Source organism: Pteropus alecto, unplaced genomic scaffold (genome assembly GCF_000325575.1).
Source record: "Pteropus alecto unplaced genomic scaffold, ASM32557v1 scaffold223, whole genome shotgun sequence".
Taxonomy (NCBI): domain Eukaryota; kingdom Metazoa; phylum Chordata; class Mammalia; order Chiroptera; family Pteropodidae; genus Pteropus; species Pteropus alecto.
The window spans coordinates 322,056-330,292 of NW_006434441.1; the positions used below are offsets into that span (position 1 = coordinate 322,056).

At 37.1% G+C, this 8,237-nt stretch overlaps 1 protein-coding gene across 4 annotated transcripts in view; it reads left to right on the forward strand.

Moving 5' to 3' along the window:
- Positions 1 to 8,237, forward strand: part of TSGA10 (testis specific 10) — a 102,686-nt gene that overhangs the window by 80,257 nt on the left and 14,192 nt on the right. The gene's annotated exons all lie outside the window — the stretch shown is intronic.

The window sequence follows — 8,237 nt, forward strand, 5'->3', positions numbered from 1 at the left end:
TTCCTTGTCCTTGTGTTTTTGTTTTCTTTATGTTGGTTGGCTCTTGTGGGTTTTCCCGCTGGTCTTTCTTGTTTTATGTTATATACAATGGTTCTGAATCTTTGGTATGTGGTTACCATTATGAATATATAAAGGATAGTTATATATATATAGTCGTCCCTTTTCTTCTGCGTGTGCCTTATCTCCATTCCCCTTTGCGAATTTGGATCTTTGCATTCCTTCCTTTTCAGTCATTGTTATCTCAATTTGTTCCTATGTATGCTGAACATTCGTTACTATCTTGCTATAACAATTCTCTTATTATTATGTAATAATCCTCTGTTCTTAGTAAGGGTTGCATTCCTCTGCTTCTATTTGCCTGATAGTCACTTTATTCCTAATTATGTATTTTTTTGTGTTATTTTGTTTTAGATGAACTGACCCCTTTCAGTATTTCCTGTAGTGCAGGCCTCGTAGTGGAGAATTCTCTCCGTTTTTGTATGTCTGCAAAGGTCTTTATTTCTCCTTCATATCTAACAGAGTGCTTAGCTAGATACATTATTCTAGGCTGATAGTTTCTTTCACTTAATATTTTGAATATTTGATTCTATTCTTTTCCGGCTTGTAAGGTTAGCGCTGAGAAGTCTAAGGATAATCTAAAGGGTTTACCTTTAAAAGTTACCGTTTTTTTTCTCCCTGGCTACCTTGAGAATTCTGTCTTTGTTGTTGATTTTTGATAGTTTCAATACAATGTATCTTGGTGAAGGCCTTTTTGTGTTGAGATAATTGGGTGTTCTGTTGACTTCTTGAAACCAAGCTCCAGCTCATTCCTTAGAAATGGTAAATTCTCATCAACTATTTGTCTGAAAATACTTTCTAATCCCTGTTCCTTTCCCTCACCTTCGATAATGCCCTTTATTCTTATGTTTCCTCTCCTGATGGTATAAGCTAGTTCTTGTATTTCTCTTTCGTTACTTTTCATTCTTCGGTTTCTCTCTTCTTCCTTCTGATTTATTTCTAGATTTCTGTCTTTGATATCACTGATCCTTTTTTCCATTTGGTCGACTCTATTTCCCAAGCTTGCTATTTCATTTTTCAACTCTTGCAGTGTGTTCTTCATCTCCATAAGTTCTATTTGGTTCTTTTTGAAGGTTTCAATCTCCTTGCCCTACTCATCTACTTGTTTTTTCAATTCCTGAAATTGTTGATTTGACTTGTTTTGTATCTCATTGAGTTTTTTTCAGACGTACCATCATGAATTCTCTGTCATATAAGTCGCATATTTCTATGTCTGTAAGCTTATTTTCTGGAGATTTTTCTCTTTCTTCCTGAGATGCCTTGTTGCCTTCGTTGTTCATGGTATTTAATGGACTATTTCTCCACCTGGGCTTTAATAGGAGTGTATTCTACTGTTTTTCCAGAAAAAAAGATTTATTATATAAAGGTCTTTCTTTAGCCTGTTGAAAAGAAGGCACTTTTCTTTTGGTTTCCAGTAGGTGGCGTCTAAGCCTCTTGGATCCCTGCTTTATATAAAGTCTTAATAACACTTTTTAAATTTCCTTGTAGATATTTAAGCATGCTCGCTACCCTCAGTTTCAGTTCCTATCAGTGTCAGTGATAGTCTTGGCAGCGTTTGCTCAGATTCCTATGGCGCTCTGCAGTGATCGGTCTCAGAGGGTATGGGAGGAGGCGCCCTCTGGGTTGGAGGCTGAGGGCTGCAGCTCAGCCTTGTTTTTGCAACCACAGCGGCAGAAATCAGCTGTTGTTCCTCTGCTGATTTCTACCCTGGTGACTGGGACCTGCAGCCAGCTGGCCACGGGGAGCTCACAGCTATCATAGGCAGGAATGTTCAGGAAACTCCCACACAAACTCGCCACTCCTTCTCCCCTCTCCCTCCTCCTACAAGGTGCACAGGTAGCTGCAAGAGGCAGCTTCTTTATTTCTCCCAGTCCACCACTCGACACCCAGGATTCTGACCCGTGGTAGCTCTTATGCACATATCCCATGCTCAGACATGCTGTTGTGCAGTTTGGGTGTTTTTTGTTGAGTTTTAGATGTTCTGCTTATTGTTTCAAGGGGAGAGATCTGGGGATGTCTCTCTCTCCGCCATGTTTACAGTCCTTCTTGTTTTATGTTATATACAATGGTTCTGAATCTATGGTGTGTGGTTGCCATTACAAATATATAAAGGATAGTTATCTATATTCAGTCTTTCCTTTTCTTCTGTGCATGCTTTATCTTCATTCCACTTTGCAAATTTGGATCTTCGAATCGCCCCTTTTTGTCATTGTTGTCTCAATTTGTCCCTATGTATGCTGAATGTTCATTACTATCTTGCTATATCAAATCTCTTCTTATTTTTAAGCTTATAATGCCCTGTTCCTAGTAAGAGTTGCACTCCTCTGCTTCTATTTCCTGCTAGTCACCTTACTCCTAATAATTTTTTTTTTTTTTGTCATTTCATTTTATGTGAGCTGACCTCTTTCAGTATTTCCTGTTTTGAGGCCTCGTAGTGGAGAATTCACTCAATTTTTGTATGTCTGCAAAGGTCTTTATTTCTCTTTTATATCTGAAGGAGAATTTAGCTGGATACATTATTCTTGGCTGGTAGTTCCTTTCATTTAATAGTTTGAATATTTGATTCCACTCATTTCTGGCTTGTAAGGTTTGCGCTGAGAAGACTCATGATAATCTAATGGGTTTTCCTTAATAGGTTACCGTCTGCTTTTTCCTGGCTGTCCTGAGAATTCTTTCTTTGAGATTGAGATAGTTGGTGTTCTGTTGACTTCTTGAATTCTCAGCTCCAGTTCATTTCTCAGTTTTGGGAAATTCTTGTCAACTATTTGTCTGAAAATGCTTTCTAGTCCCTGCTCTTTTTCCTCCCCTTCGAGAATGCCCATTATTCTTACGTTTCCTCTCCTGATGGTATAAGCTAGTTCTTATATTACTCTTTCATTATTTTTTATCCCTCAGTTTTTCTCTTCTTCCTTCTGATTTATTTCTAGATTTCTGTCTTCAATATCACTGATCCTTTCCTCTATTTGGTCGACTCTATTTCCCAAGCTTGCTATTTCATTTTTCAACTCTTGCAGTGTGTTCTTCATCTCTAGAAGGTCTATTCTGTTCTTTTCGAGGGTTTCAATTTCCTTGCTAAAGAACTTATTCTGCTGATCTAGTTGATTTTTCAATTACTTAAATTGTTGATATGATTAGTTTTGGATCTCACTGAGTTTTTACAGAAGTACCATCCTGTCATAAAAGTTGCATATTTCTATGTCTGAAAGCTTATTTTCTGGAGATGTTTCTCTTTCTTCCTAAGATGCCTTGTCACCTTGGTTGTTCATGGTATTTAATGGACTATTTCTCCACCTGAGCATTAATGGAAGTGTATTCTGATTGTTTTTTCCAGAAAGTAGATTTATTATATAATGGTCTCTAGCCTGTTGCAAAGAAAGCACTTTTCTTTTGGTTTCCAGTATGTGGCATCTAAGCCTCTTGGATCTCTGCTTTATATAAAGTCTTAATGTCTTTTTTTTTTCTTATAGATGTTTAATCATGCTTGCTACCCCAAGTCTCTTTTCCTATCAGTGTTTGCGACAGTTTGGGTAGTGTTTGCTCAGATTCCCCTGGGGCTCCACGGTGATCGATCTCGGAGGGTATGGGGGGAGGAGCCCTCTGGGTTGGGGGATGGGGACTGTGATTCAGCCCCAGTTTTGCAGACGCTTTTCATAAAAATCAACTGTTGTATCTCTGCCATTCTCACTTTTCTACCATCCCCATTTCTCTGCCTTCTGTCCTGATGACTGGGTACTGCCACCAGCCGCGTGTGGCTCACAGCATTCCCAGGCAGGGCTATTCAGGGACTCGCCGCACCTTCTCCCCTCCCTCTCCTCCTGCAGGTAGTTCCTGCAGCTGTGAGAGGCAGCTTTTTTATTTCACCCAGTCTACCGCCCAACACCTGGGGTTCTAACCTGTGGTAGCTCTCATGTGTAAATCCAATGCTCAGGCGTGCTGGTGTGCAGTTTGGATGTTTTTTGTTGAGTTTTAGATGTTTAGCTTATTGTTGTTTCAAGGGAAGTGATCCGAGGACGTCTCTCATTCTGCCATGTTTTTGACGTCACTCGAGAGATCTAGTCTATTTTAGAGCTCTCTGGTGGTTCCTTCGCAGGCTTCTGAAGTTGCGCTCTATATGTTCAAGGCTCAGTATTCAGTCAGACGTCTAGGCAGATTTCTGGATATCTTTTTATGTAGATCCCTTGTTTCCAGAACTCTACACTGCACATTTCAGATACTTGTTTCTGTCTCCTCAACTCAACAAAACAACTATTCTCTGGTAAAAGTTTCCTTCCTTGGACCAGAAATTGGAAAGTGACTTCAGAGAGAAACCTGGATGTTCATGGGGGTCATCGTATTTGTTTTCCTTCTCTCAGAGACTGCAGTCCTGTGCTGCCTGTTGTCCAATGGCTAGAAGCAATGCTTTCATCTCTCTCAAGCGTTCTTGCGCGCGCGCGCGCGCGCGCTCTCTCCCTCTCTCTCTCTTTAAAAATAAGTTCATTCCCAGTTATCTTTCATGGCTGGAAACAGAAATATTATGTATTTTTTAAAAATCCTTTTCAGCTGTTTGTGTCTAATAAAAATCAGGTAGCTTGATTTTTTTAAAAATCAATCTGACAACATCTTTCCATTAACTGATAAGATTAATCCATTTCTTTGAATTTGTTTGAATTCCTGGAATGTTTAGGTTTACAATTATTGATTTATTTTGTACTTTCTACTTGTCATGATTCTGTTTTGTTTCTTTTTTTTCCTTTTATCCATCGTTTATGTGTTTGTTTTCTTTACATACTTCCTACCCTTACTGCTCATTGATTTGGAAGTTATACATTCTCGATCTATTCTTTTAGCAGCAAAAATTATAATATGCATATTTAACAAAGTCTATTGTTAGTATCTCCAGCCCTCCTCCTAAACAATATATAGTCCTATGAATATTGGAATATTGAGTACAACACCCTGCTTACCAGTGCATGTGTGTTCTCTCTTATTCTCTCATACACACTCACACACCAACCTTTTATGATATTGTTGTTACTATTTTAGTTCCACTTTGTTTTTTCATAACCTTAAGAATAAGTCATTTATTTCTATTGTTCTTATTCTTTCAGTCAATGCTTATTCATATCCATCCATAAATTTTCCAAACTCTTCATTCATCGTTGCTTCTTACATTCTATTTATTCCTTCTAAGTTCAATTTCCTTTCTTCAAAACTTTCTTTGATCTGTGAGTTAATTTTCTGTTTGTCTGAACATGGCTTTATTTTATTTTCACTTTTTTAATGGTGACATTGATGAACAAAATTCAATAAGTTTCAAATGTACAATTCAACAGTAAGTCATATATATTGCATTGAATGTTCACCATATTCTCATTCTTGTGTATTAGTTTAGCTGAATATAGAATTTTAGGTGGAGAGGTATTTTCCCTTGATAAGTTTAAAAATAATTGTCATTTTTGATGAGAAGTGTTTTCGTTCTAATCGTGATTCCTTATAAGACTGTCTTTCATCATTGGTTTCTTTTACAGTCTTTTCTTTTTCTTTGTAGTTTCAAAGAAACTTTGTCTTGTTATGGATTTATTTGGTTGGGGGGGAGGCCTTTGGTTTTGCTGTACTTTTTAAGTCAGAGTATTCATGCTTTTATTTAGCCTGGAAATTCTCAGATGTTATTTCTTTGAATGTTACTGCCTTCAAATTCACTCTACTGTCTCCTTCAACTTTTAATAATATGCTTCTTGGATCTTCTAGTCCAAATTTTTATTAATCTTCTTATTATAGTTATATGTTTATCTCTCTTTGCTGTAATCTGTCTTCTGTACATTCTCCTCTCTTCAGCTGTGCTAGTTAATTCTTTGATGCATTCATTAAGTTTTTCATTTTCATGGCTACTTTTTCTTTCTTTCCACAAGTTCTGTTTGATTCTCCTTCATATCTGCCTGTTTTTTTGAAATCTTATTCTTCTCAAATGTTATTTAATGTCTTTAAAACTTTTAAGCATATTTTCCATGCCTTATAAAATATTTTTTTCAGTGATCTGAAGTTCTAAAAGTCTGATTCTGCTATGTGTTATGTTACTCTGAGTCTCACTCATGGTGGATTGTGCCCTGTGTTTGATGGTAAGCTCCTCTTGAGCAGGACTTTTTCCCCCTATGGAATCCTCTATGGCCAGGAAGATGGATTTGCTTCTACATAGGGACTCTGGGTTACCATTGGCATGGGATAAACTTTATGTTAAAGTTTAGAATTTGGGATGGATAGTGTAAAGTCAGACTCTAAAATCGAGTGAAATTAGACCTAAGGATTCAATTTCTTACAGAAGATATATTTTTTCCCTAACCAGAGACTAGATCAAGATAAAATTTTGGTTGTATCTCTGTGAGATTGAGTGAATTTTTTCCCCTGGAGCCTCCTTTTAGAGGTCCCAGATTATGTGGAGGTCTCAGTTCCAACTCTCCATTTGTCCAAAAGTATCATTTCCTATCCTTGCTCGAATGTTAAAATGTAAGCTATTCAGTGTTACTGGCTCTTTTTACCCCCAGCTCTTAGCTTCAGGCCTGTTCATTTGCTGCCTGTTCCAGCTTTGTTTTCTCTTTGTTTTTGGCATGTGATAATTTTTCTTTCTTCCTCAAAAGTTCGTCTATGAATTGCAAAAATAATGTTTTGTTCTAGTTTATCTTAACCTTTAAGAGAAGGGTTTCCTTTTCATCAACTGTCTTACTAGAACCTGAAACATCCAGATCTTTTCAAAACACAGAACTGATTGTATCACCTCCTTCTTTAAGACTTTTCAATGGATCAGGACCTGAATTGTAACCCAGCTGAGTAGGCTCTCTGTCCTGTAAGTTTGTGCACCTTTTCAGCTGTATCTCTTCTCACTTTTTCCTAGGGTCTCTGAGCTCCAGCTGTTTCAGCCTTCTAACTGTTCTTGGAGCTCATCTTTCCCCTCTCTCCACACACTCCCTGCAGCACCTTTTCACTTAGCATTCCCGACTTGAAAGCTGCCCTCCATAACACACATGCTATATCTACTCACCTTTCAGATCCCACCCAGCTCAAATGTCATTTATTGAGGAAAGCCATTCCTGACTTCCCTGTCTCTCTCAGTCTAGGTCATTTTCCTTTGTTATACAGTGTTTTTTTTTTCTAGAAATATTTCCTTAATATGAATTTATTATTCATCTGTCCAATTATGTGATTGATACATAACTCCCCATAGTCTGGAAGTTTTATGAGAGCAGAGATCATTTTGCTTACCCTCGAATATGCATTTTGACACATTGATTGGAACATGGACTATACTCAATAAATATGGATGGATGGATGAATGGATGGATGGGGGATAGATAGAGAGTTATTTGAAGAATGAGTGAGAAATAGAGTGAGCGAGGAAGAAAGGGAAGGAGAAAGGTAAGAAAGAATGTGGCCAAATAATTTATTCCAGAAGGAATTTTTGGTGCTTTATGCTTATAAAAGCAGAAAAATGTCTTTATTTGCTTCTCTGTTCTATTGGCTTCACGTAATAGTAAACACTTCTCTGTATGTGGCAGTGCACTTACAGAAGACATTGTTTTGTTTTTTTTTCTGGGAAAAGGGGGGATGTATGGAATTATCTTGAATGTTTGAAATCTCATATAACTTGAATCTCATATTACCATTTTTAAAACATGCTCTGATTTCTCATAATGGGGATGTATTCTTAATTTATGCTTACCCAGTCTTTCCCTCAGGTGTTAGTAAGTACTAGAGAGTTATCAGCCCTCATTTTATGATACTATAATCGATATCAACATGCCACTCAAGAATTGGCTATTGTGAATTAAACAGGGAGTGGCTAATGTTTTGTTTGCCACTTTGTTGTTAAAGACAACAATAATATTTACATCATAGAATAATTGAAACTGTGGTAAATATAGACAGAACTATAGACCAAACATGTGTATCTCAATGAGCTTTGGGGCTGAGATTTTAAGTGGAAAAAGTTGTTTTCTAAGTACATTAAAAAGAACCATTAGTTGACCACCTTACTCATAGATTTTATGTGCAGAAATTTGAAACCCGAATTTATCTTTACCAGAGTGTTTTGTGCATGCCGTTACCACTTATATCATCTAAAGGTATGTGTAATATAAGTGTACTGTCATTAAAAGATTTTGCCCCATTTTGTTTTCCATTTTGTACACTTTATATATATGTGTATATAT